The sequence below is a fragment of the Diabrotica virgifera genome, chromosome 7, assembly GCF_917563875.1.
Source record: "Diabrotica virgifera virgifera chromosome 7, PGI_DIABVI_V3a".
Taxonomy (NCBI): Eukaryota; Metazoa; Arthropoda; class Insecta; order Coleoptera; family Chrysomelidae; genus Diabrotica; species Diabrotica virgifera.
In genome coordinates, this window is record NC_065449.1 from 218539752 (window position 1) to 218563199 (window position 23448).

Consider the following 23448-nt stretch of genomic DNA (forward strand, 5'->3'; position numbering starts at 1 on the left):
TAACATCATTATTTATACGGGGTGTCTAAAAACAATTTTTGAAATTATACTTCTTTATGCTCGATTGGGAGTGAATTTTTATTTTACTGGGCGCATGCGCACACCGACAGTATGGTATTAGTCGTTATACGGGCTCTGATTAGGTGTCGATTAGGTGTTGAAATGATCTGTCAATAATTGTTCAATATGGAGTTTATCGGTAAACCAAAATGTTGTATATTATATTAGTTTTTATTGTTGTGAGGTAGGGATGGCCGTTTTTGACAAAACACCGGTTTTCGGTTATACCGGTTTTTATTGCTTACAGTTTAACCTGGCGGTTATAACCGGCCAAAAAAAACCGGTTTTCCAAAATTCGGTTTTTGGTTTTTTTATTCCAATAGGTAACAATGTTACGTTTACAATGCACTTTAGTTTGCGATACTCCACTCGACTCGATACTCGATATCAATATGATCAAAATTAGTACTATCGAAAGAACATCAATATCAATATAAATAAAACACAATTTTTAATAAAACCAATTTAATCTATTAATTATTATATTTAATTATTATTTTATTATTATTATTATATATTTATTGATTATTATTAAATATAATATAGCGTAAGAATAATATATACATATTGCAATAATATACATTAACCCAACCATTTCAACTTATAAAAAATTTCCCAAACTCTCTCAAATGGGATTTAAAAAAAATAATATCAACATAAATATTTTACTTAAAAATAAATTGGACAATGCAATTTACCTTTTATTTTTGCTATCATCAAAAAAATATCATGTATTTTAATACATGATAATTTTCAGGTACATTTTAACTCATTTAATACTTCCTGTATGGGTGCATCATTTTGAAAACGTAGGGAAATCCTTGGAGATTCGTATTCGTAATTGGTAATTCAATATTCATAGTCAGAACATTATTTTGGTTATCAGAAAAAGTCATTCACCCACTTTCAATGTCAAGAGACAAGTGTAAAAAATAGATGATGTTTGCGTCTACTTCAACCAGATCACTTCTTATGTAAATATTATGATTACAAATACCTTTTCAACGTAATATTATAATAAAACTTAATTGTTTCTGGGTGATGTGAGTTTGCACTTTCAGTTTGCTTCTGTACTTATAAAATAAAATTTGAATTATGGTTTGGTTTGGAATAATTACTTGAGTATAATAATTATGATTGGGATCCAAAATAATACCTAACCTAATCCTAATCACCGTAAAAAACTAAAAACCGGTTTTTACTTTAAAAAGAAAAAACCGGTTATAACCGGGACAAAAAACAACCTGTAAAACCGGTTATTGCGAAGTAAAAAACCGGTTTTAGGTTTAAACCGGTAGGTTTTCCCATCCCTATTTTGAGGACAGAAATAAAATCAAATTTAGAATTGTAGTGACTTTTTAAATAGTTTTGAAAAGCCACAGGTACGTAATTCTAAATGTTTCAGTTGTATTGCAATAAAAAATTATCTTCATACCTATTTGAAAATGTAAAAAAATAATGTAGGTACTTTTACCTATTAGTAGGCAATGCTTTAATTTACATAATCTGATTACGAACAAACTTTCTACAAATCTTCATCTAATATATCATTTTCTTACTCTATATTTTGTTGTATTTTATTTCGACAAAAATCAAACTAATAATTTAATTAAATTCATATAATTAAACAAAATGTCAAAAAGTTTATGGTGTAAACGTTCAGTTTGTGTATATTCCCACATGAAGTATACGCGAAGGTGGCGCAGTGAGAATTCGCTTTCGATCGGCGTTATAGACGGGAAGCGGGTTCGAGCCCCAATGCAAGTTATTATTTTTTTAGTTTTCTTATACATTTTATGATTGTAAGTATGTTATTATATAATTTTTTCAGAAAATACGTATTTATTTAAAATTTTTGGCAACAATTATTGTTCAGAAATCATTTGTGGCATTCTTCAATGTGTTTGTGCGTGTGTTTTATTCTTTTATTTTTTTTAATTTTTGGTATTGTTTTATTAAAAATTTTGGAGAGTAGAAGAGACACTGTTTAAAGTATATTGATTTCGTTGAAATCATATAATATTTAGAAGTATAACTTCTTACGTGCGTACAAAGTAAACACATTCTTTTTTTTTTAATTAAATTAATTGACACAAAAAGGAGAATGTCCGTATTTTTTTAATTCGAAATACATTTACTACTGTCAGAAAACAGGAAAAAAATGTTTATTTGGAAAACAAACATTGGTTTTCGCTTAAATTAAATGTTCAAACTTCCAAAAAGCAGGTGCCTAGCGGGAGCTGGCTTGAAAATTGAATTTGGGCGACAATTAACGTTTATTTTTCAAATAAACATTGTTTTCTCTTTTACGATAAGAATAAAAAGTATTTTAAATTAAATAAATTACATACATTCTTCTTTTTTTGTCAATTGTTTAAAAAATTGTTTTTGGACACCCTACTTAAACAATTATGTTAATCTAACAATAAAACACTGAAAACGTTTGTTTTCTATACTTCCACAAAATTTATTATATCTAAGTGACTACAGCTGTTTCGGCGGAGTGCCTTTCTCAAGTAATATAGTTTACAATGTGTTTGCCTTTTTAATCTTCAACTGAAGAGGTTGAGGAGTGGGGAGCTGTTTGTCTCGAGTTGGTCATTCAGAATTATATCTGTATTTTTCAGTTTATTAATTTCCATAGATTCTAAAAAAGATAGCTTAAGGCCTTTATTTTGAATATGTAGAATTTGAAACTCTTCATTGAAAGAATGATTATGATCTAGAAGGTGAAGTGCGTATGTAGAAGTGTCTGTTTTTCTATTGTTGAATGCCCTTTTGTGTTCTGCTATCCGTTTGTCAAAAGTTCTGCCAGTTTGACCGATGTACGTTTTCGGACAGTCACCACAAGTTAGTTTGTACACACCACTCTGTAGTTGCTTTCTCTTTCGGCTTTTATTGTTCTTAATATATTTGCTTAAGTTGTTGTTAGTTCTGAAAGCTGGTGTTATTCCTTTCTTTTTTATGTATCTGGCTATTGTTGTTGTTATCTTGCCAGTATATGTGAGAGAGCAGAAGGTACTGGGTTCTTTCTGTGGTGGTGGATACACTAATTTCAGGGCTTTCTTATGGAGTTTTTGGTTTAAAATTTTGTTAACTGTTTGTTCGTTATAGCCGTTGTTTACTGCTATTTGTTTAATAATGTTTAGTTCTATTTCGAAGTTATTTTTTGTCATGGGAATTTCTGTCAGTCTATGTATCATGCTATGGTAGGCTGCTAATTTGTGTAACCTACTGCTAATTTGTGCTAATAACCTACCCATACTGACACAACTATACACAATTCATCATCCCATCCTACACAACACAAATTAGTAGCCTACCATAGCATGATACATAGACTGACAGAAATTCCCATGACAAAAAATAACTTCGAAATAGAACTAAACATCATTAAACAAATAGCAGTAAACAACGGCTATAACGAACAAACAGTTAACAAAATTTTAAACCAAAAACTCCATAAGAAAGCCCTGAAATTAGTGTATCCACCACCACAGAAAGAACCCAGTACCTTCTGCTCTCTCACATATACTGGCAAGATAACAACAACAATAGCCAGATACATAAAAAAGAAAGGAATAACACCAGCTTTCAGAACTAACAACAACTTAAGCAAATATATTAAGAACAATAAAAGCCGAAAGAGAAAGCAACTACAGAGTGGTGTGTACAAACTAACTTGTGGTGACTGTCCGAAAACGTACATCGGTCAAACTGGCAGAACTTTTGACAAACGGATAGCAGAACACAAAAGGGCATTCAACAATAGAAAAACAGACACTTCTACATACGCACTTCACCTTCTAGATCATAATCATTCTTTCAATGAAGAGTTTAAAATTCTACATATTCAAAATAAAGGCCTTAAGCTATGTTTTTTAGAATCTATGGAAATTAATAAACTGAAAAATACAGATATAATTCTGAATGACCAACTCGAGACAAACAGCTCCCCACTCCTCAACCTCTTCAGTTGAAGATTAAAAAGGCAAACACATTGTAAACTATATTACTTGAGAAAGGCACTCCGCCGAAACAGCTGCAGTCACTTAGATATAATAAATTTTGTGGAAGTATAGAAAACAAACGTTTTCAGTGTTTTATTGTTAGATAAAATGAACTTCCATCAAGTAACGGTCGAATCCATCAATTATGTTAATGTTTACATTACTAAATAGAGAATTGAATAACCTTTCAAATGAGCTAGCACACGGCCCCTATTCTCATTTAAAAAGTCATTAATTAGGTCATTACTCCCACATAGATGACGTCACTTGTGTGATATATATGACAAAATATCAAAATTTAAAAATAAATTCGATCTGTTTCGGGATTTTTCCTTGATGTCGCTGGATTACGAAATATAGAATTTATTCCTTTTATTTGCAGCATACTGTGTATGAGACGAACATGCAAAGTTCAGAATATCAATTACTGGATAGGAAGGACAAGGGTAGAAAGGAACGATCATATAAGTCGAATTCCTGATCAACGCAAAATAGTAGTACAACAATAGGGAACTTGCATAAATTTTTAAATATTAAAATAATATTAAAAAACATAAGGTAACATGATCTTAAAACGCTTGCATGTAAAAAAACAAATATTTTTAACCCATATGCTTATTACGACGCTTTGAAAATGCTATAAAATTCAAATTTTTAGAAGGCGTTTGAACGTCCTTCTGTTGGTCTGACGTCACGGACCACAACCGGGCTACGAGTCGAGCCCGGTTCAACGCGATTAGAGTATTACGGGACTTGTATATAACATTTTAATCGTATTTAATTGGAAATTGCCAGATATTATTTGTATTCTTGCATAGTTTTACAATCAGTTTATTTAATGTTGTTCTGAAGCTATTTCCTTGTGGCATTTTTATAATTACGTATTTTTTATGGGAAATAAGCCACAATTTTACTAAAAAATGAATAAATCGAAACGTTAATAAATTCATTTTTTAGTAAAATTGTGGCTTATTTCCCATAAAAAATACATAATCAGTTTATTTATTCTCAAAGTGAAATTTATAAATCTTTAGAAATTGGTACCTTCTAAATTGCTTAAAACGCATAAGTAGATACTTTTACTCACGAGGGTTTTTCAAAAGAAAGCGATTAGGCTATTCTGGGGATTGTATAGTACATTTTAATCTTCTTTAATTGAAATGCTAAGAGTAAGTTTAATTTAACTGGACCAAGTTGGGGATTAAAAATACAAGATCTTAAATATTTATCAATTAATTTAACAGATTTTGCAAATATTCTCGAAGCATTGCTTTCGCTTATGCCGAAATCATCTCCAAGAGACAAACATGAGAGTCCTGTTCTTTTTAGAGTTAAAATTGATTTAGAGTTAAAATAAGATGCAACGTTTGTGTTTTACAATATATTTCGATTATTCGAAACGTATACAATCTAGGTCTGTATTGTAACTTCATCACTGAACACTTCAGAGACAACATTTGAAATTGTTTTGCTTCCTCTTCTTTCGCATCTTCATCACAAGAAGAATTACTTTCATTTTACCAATAGTCATCACTACCCTTATATTAACTATTATCTTCAAATACAGAACGTCCTGATTCACTTTTTGTATCTTCAAATAATGTTTGCAAGTCTTCTATAGGTGAAGTTTATGTATCCTTATTATGTATTTTCACTGGCGACAACCCGACTGTAAGGCCGGTCGTCCATTGGAAGCGTAGTCGCGCGACTCGAAGGTAGCGCGTATATGCCCGTATAGAAGCGACTAATCCTAACAAATAAAATGTTACTAAACAACGTCCACTGCAAAGGACTTTGAGCGACCGGGCTCGGCCGACCACAAACGACTGGCGACCGATCCCCCTAGAATGAGATTAGTCGCTGGTAATCGCATGTTGATGCTACAATGGTTTGCAATAAATATATGTGCAGTGTGCAGGTATTTTTGATATTGTATTAATTTTTGATATTGATGAAAATACTCCGACGAATATCAGGGAAAAGTCTGTTGGATAGGGAGAGGAGCGAAAACATAAGAAGATCATGCAATATAGAAGACATAAATGGATGGGTGACAAAACGGAAACAGGAGTGGAACGAACACATTAGTAGAATGGCAGAGGATACGATAGTACGAATAGCACGAGATAAGTCACCAAATGGACGAAGAAGTATTGGCAGACCAAGAAAAAGGTGGTGAGATAACATAAACAATTTAGGAGGATAATATTGAAGAAGAAACAGGCTTTAAAGCCTACATACAAGAAGGAAGAAGAAGAAGAAGTATTAATTTTCGATAATGTTGTTATACTCGATATTGAAATTGACGAAAAACTGATTAGTGTCGTTTATGAAAAGTCTCCGTTGTGGGACAAAACGTGAAAGACACAAGGTATCATTCATGTGATGTTCAAAGGAAATTGTGGTCGAAAGTTGCAGAAGAAGTAGGTGCTAGTGATAAGTTTATAATATGTATTTACAATGTAAACGAAAAATAAAAAAAATAGAGCGTGGCACTTGCGAGTGCCGACAGAAGTGAATACTTCTTATAGTTTTAGAATTAACCAACTTTCGAAAGAATTTTTATTTTAAATTTTTACAATAATAAACGTCTCACATCTAAACCAAGTAAATATAAAGTTATATAAATCTTTAAATTATTTTTATTAACAAATTACTTAAGGTTTTTTTTTCAATTTGGTGAAAAATGTAATTAAATACTGATAAAGTATAGTAAATATTTCGTGTAAATTTGAATCGCCAACAATATATGGAAGAGTCGATTCCCGTTAAAGGGGAGGCCATTGTACAAAGGTACAAACCTTTTTAAAGTTGTTAATAAATAACATACATATTTGTGTAATAAATTATTCCTTTCAAACTATGCTTTCTATGTATATTTTACGATATTCACAAAAATACACTTTCTTTTGATGATGACAGTCGCTAACTAAGTAGTATACAGTCGTCTGCAGTGGATGATTCCAATCGCTCATTCGCATGACCGCACATACACGGACGTATACGCGCTACCTACGAGTCGCGCGACTACGCTTCCAATGGACGACCGGCCTAACACTCCTTTGAAATTTACACTGAATACCTTTACTTCTGATTTTGATGTGAGTCTGTGTTGATGCATTATTCAGTTTTTGAGGTAAAGCTGGTTGGTTTAATTAAGGTCCTGGTTGAACTAAGTTTGTGAAACTAGGATCACACTGTCCCTTATCATCATTGTCCTCTAGAACAGAGTTAGATGTGAAAGCGGCATCTTCAAGAAGCTGACGTTTAACCCTTTTAAGGGCTGCTTCTCTCATGGGCTCAAAAAAAGTTCGTTTCCTGTCTGGTTAACAATCAAATATATGCGCGACAACACCTGACTTAATAATTTTGGGACCACCCATAATCTTAAATTTATATAGTTCTCCATGTCTTGTTCCAACTGCAACAAATAAACAAGTTTAAGTAGGCACATTTCATGAAACGATAACTACCTAATATTTTTCTTGAAATAGAAAATGTCTTATTAGTATTAGGTACCTAATTAGATAAATTATACTCACATACGCCGGTATAAGCAATCCCCCACTTACCTACCAACGGCTTCGGGCGGATGAGTTGGGTAAGTGGTAGGGCACTCTTTTGTCCTAGGGTTGGGAAACTGGCCCTAAAGGCGGATGAACTGAGATCTAGGTCAACGGCGTAAGGATGTAGAAGGCAAGGAGAAACCACTACATTAAAGATCCATATGGATATCTCTTGTACATCTATCATGGCTACAGCTTTGAGAGTGAAGACTACTGATCATGTATATCGGAGTGCAAGATCCGGCAGGGGAGGAATAACAACACAGAACCATGGGGCCTCCCAGGTCGTTAGCAAGCGAAACCCCCAAGTAAAAGGAAAGGATACGCCTAGAAAAATTAAGCAGTTTATTAAAATATGCACCTGGAACGTCAAGACGATGTACGAAGCAGGCAAAATTTATAATGCCATCCATGAAATGGAAAGACTGAATATTGATATAATGGGCATCAGTGAAATGCGATGGCCTGATGCCGGAAAATGTCAAATAAACGAGCACCAAGTATATTACTCTGGAAATACAGAAGGTCAACATAAGCATGGCGTCGGAGTAATTTTAAATAAACAAATAAAAAAATACGTTACGAATTTTGTTCCAATATCCGAGAGAATCATGCTCATTCAATTGGATTTATTCCGAGCAAAAACCAACATAATCCAAATATACGCATCCACAGCAGACAAATCAGACGAAGTAATAGAGGCTTTTTATTACGATTTAAGGAAAGTCCTAAGTAAGTTAAAAACCAATGAAGTAACGCTAGTTATGGGTGACTTTAATGCCAAAATCGGTAAGGGTAGTTATGGTGAAGTAGTAGGTTCATGGGGTTTGGGTGAGCGAAATGAGAGAGGAGAACGCCTACTCACATTTGCTACGGAAGAAGAGTTGGTAATCACCAATACACTCTTCAAATTACCATACAGAAGGTTATACACATGGCGCTCACCCGGTGACACGCCAGAAAATATCATTAGAAACCAGATTTACTATATTTTAATAAATAAAAGATTCAAAAACTCTATAACATCAGTGAAAGCCTACCCTGGTGCAGATATTAAGTCAGACCATAACCCACTTGTCGGTAAGTTTCGTCTGAAATTTAAAAAAATCCACAAACCTAATCCTATAAGATACGATCTCAAACAACTAAGAGATGATGACATAAAGCAAGAAGTACGGGAATATCTGAAGAACAACATATCCAAGTCAGAAGTAGTTAATGATGTTGACACAGAAATAAACCACTTAGAAAACATTGGGAAGGAAATATTAGACCAATACCTGCGACCGAAAAAGACAGAAAAGAAAAAGCCATGGATGACCGACGGTATATCACAGATGATGGACAGAAGAAGAGAATCCAAGCGGAAAGACTACGTTGCATATCAGTTTCTAGACAAAGAGATAAAAAAAGCTGTCAGAGAAGCTAAAAACAGAAATCTGGAAGAACAGTGTGAAGAAATCGAGATGTTGGAACGTAAACACGATTCCTTCAACCTCCACAAAAAGATCAAAGAAGCAGCAGGCATCTATAAATCAAAAAGGCCGGGACACTTAACAGACGCTCAAGGAAATCCAATAGTTGATATTGAAGAAACAAAAACAACATGGATGAACTATGTGACAACAACATTTGAAGACGATAGGAATGTCACCATCACACAAAATAAAAATGACGATACCGGACCACCTATTCTCGAAGCGGAAGTAGAAGCTGTTATAAACAACATTAAGGAGGGAAAAGCCGCAGGACCAGACGAGTTCTACTCAGAATTTTTAAAAATTATGGATAAAGACGAAGTAAAAAGACTTACCTTGATCTTCAACAAAATATACCAAAGTGGAAAAATACCCCAACAGTGGCTAAGATCAACTTTTATAACAATCCCTAAAAAACCCAATGCCAAAAAATGTGAATATTATCGAATAATAAGCCTTATGAGCCATCTCCTGAAAACTTTTTTAAAAATTATACATAAAAGAATATATAAAAAGTGTGAAGAACACATGACAAACACACAATTCGGCTTTAGGGATGCATTGGGTACTCGAGAGGCACTTTTTGCAATACAAGTTCTCTTTCAAAGATGTAGAGACGTGAATTGTGATATATATGTGTGTTTTGTTGATTACCAGAAAGCGTTCGATAGAATAAAACATGACGAACTGATGAAAATATTAAATTCAATTGGTCTAGACAGCAGAGATCGCCGTATAATAAACAATATCTATTACGAACAAACTGCAGCTGTTAGAGTAGGGGATCAGTTAACAGACGACATAAAGATAAAAAGAGGTGTGCGACAGGGATGTATATTGTCCCCATTATTGTTCAATACATATTCAGAACACATTATGAACCTAGCGCTAACGGACATAGACGAGGGAATACTTATAAACGGAGAACGATTGAACAACATAAGATACGCTGATGATACTGTCATTTTTGCAGACAGTCTTGAAGGTCTGCAGACACTTGTCTCCAGGGTGGCAGAAGTAAGTAGTAGGTGTGGGCTTGATTTTAACATCAAAAAAACCAAATACATGGTTATAAGCAAAAATAGGATACCACCTGGTCAATTACTAGTTAACCAACAACCTATAACACAAATCACCAACTTTTGTTATTTGGGTGCAAACTTAAATGAACAGTGGGACCAATCGACGGAAATTAAGATAAGGATCGAGAAAGCAAGATCAGCCTTCGTCAAAATGAAAAAAATCTTTAACAGTCACGATATAAAATTGGAAATAAAAATTCGTTTACTAAAGTGCTACGTATTCTCCGTTCTTTTATATGGCGTGGAGTCAAGGACCTTAACTGAAGCATCACTGAAGAGACTCGAAGCATTTGAGATGTGGTGCTATAGACGCATTTTGAGGATTTCCTGGATAGACAGAGTTACCAACGAAGAAGTTCTACATAGAATGGGTAAAGAGCGCGAGCTAGTCGTAACCATAAAACGTCGCAAACTGGAATACCTGGGCCATGTAATGCGCAATGAACAACGATATGACCTACTTCGGACCATACTTCAAGGTAAAGTGCATGGGAAAAGAGGTCCAGGACGAAGAAGAATATCCTGGCTGCATAACCTGCGAAAATGGTTTAACTTAACCACTACCCGACTTTTCAGGGCAGCAGTCAACAAAGTCAGAATAGCCATGTTAGTGTCCAACATCCGTAACGGATAGGCACCATAAGAAGAAGAAGAATACTCACATCGAAATGATCCTCACAGACATAAAGACCTTTGCTAATTTGTGAAATATCATTTTTATCTCGCCTGCATGCTTTTAGCCATTTCAATCGACGTTTTTGGTTCTACTGGTAGTACTGGTAGAGTAAAAAAATATTTGTTTGATGTTCTGACAGTTGTGCTTTGGCATTGCGGCACTATATAGTTCTTATATTGCGCAGATTTGTTTTCCATTTTGATAAATTATATTATTCACTATATACAATAATATAAACACCGAGCAAACAAGACAGTTATTCGACACGCACAACTAGCAATAGGGAGTTTTTGTGCACACAAATACGTAAACGTAACGCATCTTTTTGACATATACGCTTGCGCATTAATGGTTGAACTCCCGTATCGCGATACGTATTACCTAAGGTTACGGGCTGGTACGTTAGGTTCATACGCATCCCTATCGAGCCGAAAGTCACCGAATGCACACGAGTATCTTGCCCGATTACCTACCAAATGAACATTTCATCAGCGTACTATCCGTTTATAAACATTTTAAGGTTATATTGGTTATTGGTTTTCTATTTGAGTAAAATTATTCTGTTTGTAATTGGAAATTGGAACTTCATAATAGATTTAAAATTTTATTGTTTTTAAGTTGTCTATTAATAAAGCAAAACAAACAAATCTTGTATTAATTTAAGAAATACAGTGATCACCACAATTAATAACTAGATAAACAAATGACCTAGTTTCAGTAAAATTTTCAAATAAATATTACCACACTATTTACATTATACCTACTGGAATTCTGATGTAGGTATACAATAATTTACAACTAAAAAGTAGGTATAAACAAAAATAAAAAAATTTTAACCTAAGGAAAAATAATATTTTTATATTTAAATAGAAGCAATTAAAACCATACAATTTCATTATTCATTTATCTTTTTTTACATTTGTATATTAATTGTATATTGTGTGAACATTGTTTTATTTTTTTTGAATGTCTACGGAATTTAAAAGTGACTTTACGATTTGCTTTACGTTACGTTAAGGCAGTTACAAAAACTACCTATTTTAACATTCATCCTCTACGACACGTTAGTTGCTTTACGTATACGGAGATGCGTACGTTACGTAGCAACAAAAACTCCCTATTGGCAAAATGCATTCAATGCAATAGCTCACCGAACGGGCGAACGAGAACACTGTGGTTGGTGACGTCAGACTCTAGCTCGCGCTTTTGAAGTTGTTTGAAACGGAAATTTTGGGCCAGAAACTATTATCATTTGTTGTACGTACACTATTCATTGTTAAGGTGTAATATTTTGAGTACCTATATCATTTTTAAACATTAATTAACAATTTTATGCAAAAATATTTTTATGTGCAAGTTCCCTATTGGGGACAACTGTACAAAGTCGGCAATAACGAAGGAAAATAGGAAACATGGCGAAGACACATAAAGTTTTAGAGCCGATGATTATGATAACTGTTTTTGTTTTGTTTTCCATTTATACATGTTTTTAATATAATGCACAACATTTGTGATAGTTCTGGTAACTTTTATTTCACGTTCCGTAAATATTGTAATCAACTTCTTTTCAGAAAAACTTCTTCAAATCTTTAGAGTCCATTCGGAAATGATACTTTTTATAAAGTGCTTTTCTTTGTTATTTTTTGAAGAAGGACATAATATCGTATAGCCATGTGTACAATAACAAAAGTGCCGTATAATTACAGTATCATCCCAATATAGACATAAATTGACATATACCCTATTCCACGAACATACGCCTGTTTTGGATTACTTCGACAACGAATATTTTACTGTGCAAAATAAGAAGTACGAAAGTAAATTGCAAATTACATTGTTGTTTATTGGAATAATTATTAGCGCCATTTACTTTCGTACTTCTTATGTTACACAGTAAAATATTCGTTGTCGAAGTAATCCAAAAGAGGCGTATGTTCGTGGAATGGCCCATAGTACCTTTTACCTCCGAAATTTAGTATAACATGTATAAATTACAATCGTTGTATCATTAAAATAATATCCAATATTTTATCAAATGTTATTTAAGATATTGTTGTTTTTATGTACTAAAATGTTACAAAATAATAATTTATTTGTATTATTAGATAATAAAAGTATCTATATATAAAAACAAATTTACAATTTTTTTTACAAAAAAGCAATATTGTGCCGATGTGTGCTTTTGCCCTGGGGGTGATTTTCACCTCTTCTCGGCAATGAAAAAATATACGTCCAAAATAAGCCGAAAATGGACAAACTGACTAATTTTAAGCAATTTTTATTTTAGAGAGATTTTTTACCAAGTCAATACTTTTAGAGTTATTTGCGAGTAAATATGTTCATTTTGCAACAAAATAACCCCGTCTTTAGACGCTTTTTCGCAAATACTAAAAAACTAAGTATTCTATCGACAATAATATCTTTAGCAAAAATATAACCTGTAAAAAATTGAAAAAAATGGTGTATATGTTATAGTCAAAGCCCGAATTTCAGGCACTCCTAGGTTTGACAGGTTTGACTAGGCAATCCTCAGGTCTGACTGACGGTCTTAGTCAAAGCCCGAAATAAATTACAGTTTCGGCCTTTGACTAGTCAAACCTAGGAGTGACTACGTTAGTCAGGCAAAGGTCGAAATTTAATTTTATGAGATCGGGGTTTGACTAGTCAAACCCCGATCTGCTATTAAAATGTCGTAATTTGTTAGATTAGAGAAGAACGTCATTTTTTAATTGTAATGTTTATTATTTTTATATTGTCGTAATTAAAGTAAAAAAATTAGTGTTTATTCCCGCATGTTGAGGCATTATCATTATGGCATTAATGCCCGGTTGCACCAACAGATCTTAAGCTTAAATCGAGAATATTAATAAGAATTAATATAATATAATTATAATATAAAACAATAAGAATACCATAATATAATAATAGATATAATTGATAATAAGGTAAGAATCTAAAATTATGATGCAACGTAAGTGATACTCAAGGAGGCCCTATCTATAAGTAGAGCTTAGCTAAGCTGGAGCTTAAGATCTGTTTGTGCAACCAGGCATTAGAGTTACACAATACGTTTGACCTTTTACACTTACATGGTTTTGAGGAGCATATCTTATTGCAGTGGTATTTTATAAATCCTTGTTCTCCAAATTTAGAATACTTTGTACTAATTTCTCTTAGAGACAGCTTAACGTCTGGAACATCTTCGAAATTAGGAAAATTCTCTTTGCATTCTCTTATTTGATTTCTTGAAAAAGGTGTGTTTATTGTTCCGTATTTCGTATCAACTCTATATAAACCGTCAATTATTGTTTTTTCTTGTATGATACCCAAAATATTTCGAGCATCTCCTTGGCACGTGTTCGAGCATGTGTTGTGCACAGACAGAAAAGATTAAAATAAATAAAGGAAATGCGATTAAAAGTCTTCATGCCCAGCCTAATGCTATGAAACAATTAAGTGAAAAAAAAAATATGTCCTCCAATTTCGATCGGAAAAACTGTAACAATACCTATCCCCAGCTTTGATAGAGCCAAAGGAGATGCTTGAAATATTTTGGGTATCATACAAGATAAAACAATTGACGGTTTATATAGAGTTGGTACGAAATACGGAACAATAAACACACTTTTTTCAAGAAATCAAATAAGAGAATGCAAAGAGAAATTTCCTAATTTCGAAGATGTTCCAGACTTTAAGCTGTCTCTGTCTCTAAGAGAAATTAGTATAAAATATTCTAAATTTGGAGGACAAGGATTTATAAAATGCTACTGCAATAAGAAATGCTCTTCCAAATTACGTAAGTGTAAAAGGTCTAACGTATTGTGCAACTCTAAATGCCATAATGCATCATGTGAGAATAAACACTATTTGTTTATTTTAATTACGACAATATAAAAATAATAAACATTAAAATTAAAAAATTACGTTTTATTAAACCTAATCTAACAAATTACGACATTTTAATAGCCGATCGGGTTTGACTAGTCAAACCCCGATTTCATAAAATTAAATTTCGACCTTTGCCTGACCAACTTAGTCTCTCCTAGGTTTGACTAGTCAAAGGCCGAAACTGTAATTTATTTCGGGCTTTGACTAAGACCGTCAGTCAGACCTGAGGATTGCCTAGTCAAACCTAGGAGTGCCTGAAATTCGGGCTTTGACTATAACATATATATTAAGTCTCTAGACCAAGCAGAAGCAGAGTTCGAGCTAATAAAAAATAGGTTTATATTCGTCAAATTTCCAATCGAATATTTTAACGTGAAATAACCAAAAAATGAAGCACTTTTTGGGGAAACTCATTACAATTTTTTAGTATACCTATTTATTATTTTTGTGTTATAAAAAAATTCTAGCATCAAAAGTTAACAAGTTACGCTCAGAATAAAGTTAGTTCTTGTTTTTTTGGTAAAAAAATCGGGACAATCATCCACTAATTAGCATCTCAAATGAACTTAATCGTTACCACTTCACAAGTTGCTTTACTCGTGTATGTACTGTTTATAATATTATCTATAAGTTTCATCTGTTCAACGTCCTTATTTTTGAAAGGACTGTAGTTGAAAGGGCTTGAACGAGTCACTAATCACGAGTGTGTGCAAATTTAGAATCACCAAATCTGAACCAATTTTTGTCTTACAGAAAAACAAAAGAAAATAAAATATTCAGAAAAGCAAAGCCAACTTTTTTACTGTAAGAGATTTTTTGTATATCTAATAGTTCTAAAGTTATTAAAAAAAAACATTTATTCAAAAATTAAATTTTTCTAAATTTTACTTTAAAACAAATTTTTTTCAAAATTAAGCACTTTGAATCGATGAAACTTACAGATCATATAACACAACATAAGTACCTAAAGCAACTTGTGAAGCAGCAATGATGAATTTCATTTAAGTTGCTAATTAGGGGGTGATTTTCCTGATTTTTTTTTGCCAAAACCAAAGGAACCAACTTTGTTTTGAGCGTAACTTGCTTACAGTTGATGCTAGAACCATTTTTTATAAAAACAGAAACACATAAAGCTGTTTTAAGACACTATAAAAAAGTTGTAATGAGTTTTCCCCAAAAATTGCTTCTTTTTTTGGATATTTTACGTTGAAACATACACTATCTTTTTCACTTTTTTACGGGCTATATTTTTGCTATGAATATTTTTTCCTAAAATACTTACTTTTTTAATTATTTAAGAAAAATCGTGTAAAAACGTGGTTCCGTTTGTTGAAAAATGAACATATTCACTCACAATTAACTCGAAAAGTATTTACTTAGTGAAAAAACTCTATAGAATAAAAGTTGCTTAGAATTAACCAGTTTATCGAATTCCAGACTTATTTTGAACGTATGTTTTTACTTACCCCCAGGTCAAATGCACATTTCCCAGTGCCCATCGGCACAATATCGCTTTTTTCTCCGACATGTTAGCTATGCATGTGCCAAATTTCATGTAAATCCAAGCGGTTCTTTAAAATATACAGCAAAAACCGTGAGAAAATTAAGTACTAATATTGTTAATAGTCATCTAAAAGTAATGTTTAAACATATGCCTGATCAACGTGCATGCGCCAACCGAAAAAAAACGAGAAAATGAAAGGTCAAAGTCTATGAAGGCCCTTGAAAGAGTATCAGATAACAGTGCCAAAAACTGTATTAAAACATCATTATGGCATGAACCATATGAACAGGCAGGTTTTAGAAAAGGCTACTCAACTTCCGATCACCTGTTAACCCCAAAAATATTAATAGAAAAATGTAACGAATACAAGTTTCCAGTTTTTATAGCATTTGTAGACTACGAAAAAGCTTTCGACATCATAGAACACACGGCCGTAATAAGCGCAATGGAAAATTGTAGAATAGACAGCAGATATATTAACTTAATAAAAGAAACTATGAACCAAGCTACAGCTACATACTACCTAAATGAAAATGAGTACACGAACCCTGTACCATTAAAGAGGGGAGTCAAACAGGAATACATTCTATCACCCAAACTTAGTTTTAGAGGACGTTTTTAGGAACCTAAATTGTAAATATAGGGGAATGAACATCAATGGCCGCTACCTCAGTAATCTACGATGCTTTCAGAACTACACACCGAATCTTCTAAAATAGGACTGAAAATGAATTTAACCAAAACAAAAGTCATGCACTCTGAAGAAACCGTGACAATAATAAACAACAAAGTTATAGAAAAAGTTGAAGAATATATATTTACGACAAAAAATACTACTAAATAGGGAAAATCAAACGAAAGAAATAAAAAGAAGAAGAAAGTTAGCATGGGTAGCATTCGGCAAACTAAACTATATACTCAGAAATCAGCAAATTCAACTACATCTTAGATCTAAAGTTTTTGATGCATGCATTATTCCGATATTAACATATGGGGCACAAACATGAACAATCACAAAAAAGAATATGAACATACTCAGAGTCACTCAACATGCGATGGAAAGAGCAATGCTTGGCATATCACTTAAGGACAGGAAAACACACACATGGATAAGACAGAAAACCAAAGTCACCGATGTGGTACAAAAATCATTAAAATGGAAATGGGAATACGCTGGACATGTAGCTAGGAGCGATCTAAACAAATGGCACAAAACAATTCTAACCTGGAGACCATACCAACACAAAAGACCCAGAGGCAGACCTCCTATGAGATGGACAGATGATCTGAAACTGACTGCCGGGAAAAATTGGCTACAAGTAGCGTACAACAAAAAACAATGGAAAGGAAGTCTTGAAAAGGCTTATGTTCAGATGTGGAGGTAAATGGCTAGACGAAGAAGAAAAAGAATGGCATGAACGCCCAGGTAATAAAAGAGATGTGCTACATGCTACCAAGATTATTTAGATAAACACAGCCTTTGCGATGTTACTGAAGATTGATGACTTGCGGTCACTAAACTTGCCTTATGTAAACAACAGGATAGTACGATTGCTAGCACATACGCTATCAGTTGGGCAGAAGATTCGATAATAATCATCATCATTGGCTCTTTAACCCATGGTGGGTCTTGGCTTGTTCCAGAATAAGCTTCCATTTCTTCCTATCCTTCGCCTTGGCTTTCCAATTTCGCACTCCTAACACTCGCAAGTCATCTTCCACCTGGTCCTTAAATCGTGCTCCGTGCCTGCCTCTCCTCCTCACTCCATCCGGTCTCTGGCTATAAATGTGTTTCGTTAGTAGAAGATTCGATAATAGTTCCCAAAATTTTGGCTTCTCTTTCTGCCCCCTTTAAAAAAAATTAAATATTATAGTTTATAAATTTTTTTGTAAAATATTACATTGTTTCTGTTTCTTTGTACATTTAAAGATAAACTAAAGATAATTATATTGCTTTGTCAATGTTTGTTTGTGAATCAATCATTACAGTAAATAATTGGTTATCAATATCTGTTAGAGTTAGTATAATAGTGACCATGACAAGTTTAAGGTAAGCATAAAATTGATTTTGATTAAAATTAAAATAAAAGACGACTGTGTGTTAAAACCAATGAACTGTAAACACGGATGGACGGGCATGAAGCGAATTGAATGCGGCCAGGATGAGAGAGCAATAGCCAGGGAAAGAGGGAAGATAATCGCCATCTTTCGTAAACAAACAAATTAAAACTGGTAGTCAGGGTTGCCAGATTGGGGTATTTTCCTACAATTTTGGAGTAATTTAAAAGGGTCTATGGGATTTTTTCTAAGCAGAAATGGTTGGGGGATTTTTGGGGGAGTTTTGGAAGATTATAAGGGGTCATGGGAAATTAAATTTTCGAATGTACATAGAACTGTATATTATACTCTCATAATAATATAATCGAAGAAGATAGGACCTATGAATTATTTCCTGGGCCCTCTGTTGATAAGTAGTATAATTTTGGTTTACTGTTCTCTACATTTTACTACTAATTTATTAAAATGCGGAAAACATTTTAATTTGGGGGATTTGAGCTTAATTTGAGAGAATTTCTGATCCTAAGTGGGGGATTTATAAAATCACATCTGGCAACTCTGCTGGTAGTTGTAGCAAATTTTCCCTGGCATGCTCTGTCTCTCTCTAGGACCTCTCACTTGTATGTTGGCCGCAATATCGCTTCACTATTTGAATGGGACGGGGCCATTCCATCCGTGTTGACAAGTTCATTGGTTAAAACAGTAGGTATATTTGTATATTATTTTAGTGCATAATATGCTGTATTCAGTTTTACTTATACAATATGATGCAAAAGTATGAAATAAAATTATTATTTTCGAAACAGACGACATTTAAATCTTATTACACATAAATTTTAATGTTTTAATCTCAATCAGTTGTTATCTACAAGGTGGGCCAAAGGAAAGAGTCCACATCGATATTTGGCAGGTTTTAGATTTTAAGGAAATGCCGAAACAGGTCGATTTTTATTTTTAAATTATGATATTTTGGCACATATTTCATACCAGTGACGTCATCCATCTGGGGGATGACGTAATCGGTAATTTTTTAAATAGGAATAGGAGTCGTGTGCTAGATTACTTAAAAGGCTATTCAATTCTCTATTCAGTCATATAAACATTTATATAATTATTTATACAGGGTGTCCAAAATTTAGTTTTAAATTAAATTACTTGACAGAAAAAGAAGAATATATGTAATTTATTTAATACAAAATACATTTTACTGATGTCACAAATCAGAAAAAAATGTTTTTCGCTTAAAACACAAATAAAAAATGTTTTTCGCTTAAATTAAAAAATGTTCAAGCTTCCAAGAGGCAGGAGGCTGGCGGAAGCTGTTTATTTGTGAAATAAACAATTTTTCTGATTTCTGGCAGCAGTAAAATATATTTTAAAACAAATAAACTGCTCGTCAAAAGTTAGGGATATAGAAAATTCTGCTGAATTTTTATAGTAGATATTTTCGTGAACAGATTAACGGATTCCTAATTTTTGTTTTATTATTTTAGACTTTTCTTTAGTATTTACACAGTTATGCAAAGGTTTACTCAAACTTTTTTTTTGTACTTATACCGTTTGGAAGAAAAGAAATGTTTTTCTTATGTTAAGTTTGAGACGCCCTGTAGGGAGGACGAGGTACAAATGGGAGTATATATCAAAATCGTATTGTAGTCTTATGTTTTGTGAACATTTTGTTTTTTGAATGTCCCTGATATCTTTAGAAATAAAAAAATAGACGGTTTTGTATTTTAACATGTGTTTTAACCGAAACAAAAGTTTGAGACACCTTGTAGGGAGAAAAAGGCACAAAGGTGAGTATACCTCGATATTTTGTTTTAGTCTCATATATTGTGAATATTTTATTTTTTTAATATCTCTGATATCTTTAATAACAAAGTAACTAGACGATATTATTCTTTAATATGTGTTTTAACTGACGACATGCGTCACATCACACATGTGAAACATAGAAAAACACATTAAAGAGTAATACGGTCTAGTTTCTTTGTTATTAAAGATAACAGAGAAATTAAAAAATAAAATATTTAGGCACCTTTGTGCCTTTTTCTCCCTACAAGGTGTCTCCAACTTTTGTTTCGGTTAAAGCACATGTTAAATTACAAACCCGTCTATTTTTTTGTTTCTAAAGATATCAGGGACATTCAAACAACAGAAAACATAAGACTACAATATTATTCTGATGTATACTCACATTTGTACCTCGTTCTCCCTACAGGGTGTCTCAAACTTAACACAAGAAAAACATATTTTTCTTCCACCCGGTATAAGTACAAAAAATAAGTTTGAGTAAACTTTTGCACAACTGTGTAAATACTAAAGAAAAGGCTAAAATAAAAAAAATAGCGGAATCTGTCTGTTCGCGAAAAAATCAACTATGAAAATCAACAGAATTTTCTATATCCCTAACTTTTGCCGAGCAGTCTACATTACATACATTCTTCTTTTTTGGTCAAATAATTTAGTTTAAAAATTTTTTTGACACCCTGTATAAATAACTATGTAAATGTTTACATTACTGAATAGATAATTTAATTACCTTTCAAACGAGCTGCCACGTGACCCCTATTCCCATTTAAAAAACTCTTCGATTACGTCATCACGCTCAGATGGATTACTTCACTAGTATGAAATATAATGCAAAAAATTGCAATATAAAAATAAAAATCTACTTGTCTCGCCGTTAATTATTACCAGATATCGAGGTGGATTCTTTTCTTCGGCCCACCCTGTATATTGTTGGACCTTACGTCGTTAGTGTTGACGTAATGACGTAATCGACATTTTTTTAATATAAACCGAGATCATGGGACACCTCATTTAAAAAGTATTTTAATAGCATTTGCAGCGTTGAATTTTTCGAATATTTATTTCTACACTTCTTCTTCTTCTTCTTCTTCTTCTTCAGTCTTCAGTAATCCAACTTTGGACATAGGCCTCCCCAATTCAATCCAGTGTTGTCTATTTTGCGCCACCTGTTTCCAGTTGTGTCCTCCAAACTTCTTTATGTCATCGGCCCATCTCATTTGTGGCCTTCCTCTACTTCTTCTTCCCAACCACGGTCTCCATTGTCGTATTTCGTGATTCCATCTTTTATCCTTCAGTCGGGCATTGTGTCCTGCGAAGCTCCATTTTAATTTGGCAGCATGTTCTCTTGCGTCTTTTACTTTGGTTTTGCCTCTAATCCATTTATTTGTTTTTTTGTCTATGAGCCTCACCCCGAGCATTGCTCTTTCCATCGCTCTCTGTGCCTTTACTATTTTATCCATATTGGTCAGTGGCGGCTCGTCAGAGGAGACAACGGAGGCTTAGCCTCCCCATAATTTTTTTACACATTTTATGTCATTATACACATTATATCTGGGACATAATATTTCTAGAATTATTGATTAAATGTCACTGTTTTGTTTATTTTGAATCACGAGAAACAACAAGCGCTCATATTAATAGAAAGTGTAAATTATTGCACACTTTTGTAACTAAACGCATCTAGAATGCATCAATATGCCCACCTGTATGCTGTGAGCAGCTCCTCATATCCCTACCAAGGGAGGTAGAAGCCAGACTCGACTCCGTTGTGTTCTAAGTTACGACAAACGTCTCGAAACCAGCGATATAGTTTCCTATGCGTACAATAATACTCGATAGAGAAACGTAATATTATATCGCTTCACGTCAAACTACCCAGAAATATATGCCAAGGGAGGCAAAACCAGAATTAGGCTCACTTGTGGTTTTACTTATATTCTATAAGGAAGTTAATAGTCAGGGTATTTCTTGGTGTGATTTTATCATTTTATTTCTTTTAATCAGTGTTTGGTGAATTTTTGTATTTGATATATTTTTATTTGTGTCGTTATTGGCTTGGTAAGGTTATTTTTACAATTTACGTAGTTTTTGCGTTTTACGTTGTTTGTTTATATAAAATGTATACAAATGAATAATTTTAATACTTTAATATAAGTATATTATAATAAAGCTTATATTATTAAAACCTTAGAAAGACCACAGATAAAATTTAACTATTTTTAAATCTTCAGGTAATCGTCAAAATCGTGCATTTAATATTAACTGATATAATAAATGTGTAAATTGCGTAAATTAAAACTTTTTGCTAAACAAAATATAGTAACTGCTTTAGATACAGCTCAAAAAGGGGCCATAATTACTTACAATAATCAGGTTTTGGAGAATAGGATGAATTTAAAAAGGCTTATCGATATAACACTATATTTGGCTTCGCAAGAATTAGCTTTTCGCAGACACGATGAAAGTAATGATTATTCCATTAATTGCCGCAATTACAAGGAACTTCTATCGTTGTGGGGTAATTATGACTCAAAATTCGAAAAATTTCGTTAATTTTAGATTTAATCCTGTTTTTATAAAGTTCCTTTAGTAACAATAATATTATTATTAGTTACAAAAGCTATTCTACATCTCAGTTAACAATGCAAGCATGCGGTAAGAGGGAGGGTCCCCGTAAGGTGAAATGTAAATAAAAATGGTCAAAAACAGATGGAGCCTTAAATTACTTTTTTGGTGCAATTTTTTGCTAGTGCAAATTTGTCTAGTTTTTTTATAGTTAGAACCTCCCCTATTGTAAAACTCACGAGCCGCCACTGATATTGGTCTTGGTGAGTGTCCACATCTTTGAACCATACGTAAGTACATATAGGGAGGATACACTGATCGTAAACTCTGGTTCTCAAATATTGTTCTACACTAAGAGCCAAAATTAACGCACCGCCTTAAAAATGGGACATTTTTAATGTCTCATATTTCATAAACCTGTTGTCCGATTTTAGTGATTTTTTTAATATGTTATAGCTTTATTCTTCAAGAATATCGATGTAATAATGTTGTTGCTAAACAGATAAGTGTCATTGTATACCGGGTGTAACAATGATAGTGTGTTTGTTCCTCAAAGTTTGGAACACCTTGTGGAATATTCTAGCGTATATAAAACAAGAATAAAAAACCGCTAAACGCCGTAAAAATGAGTGGCGCATAAAATATTCCAGCTACAAAAGATCTGATATGAATGTTACGTGGCGCGAAAATGGATTTTCATTTGATGCAAAACAAAATTCTAGTTTTATTTTAAAAGATTTTTCCATAAT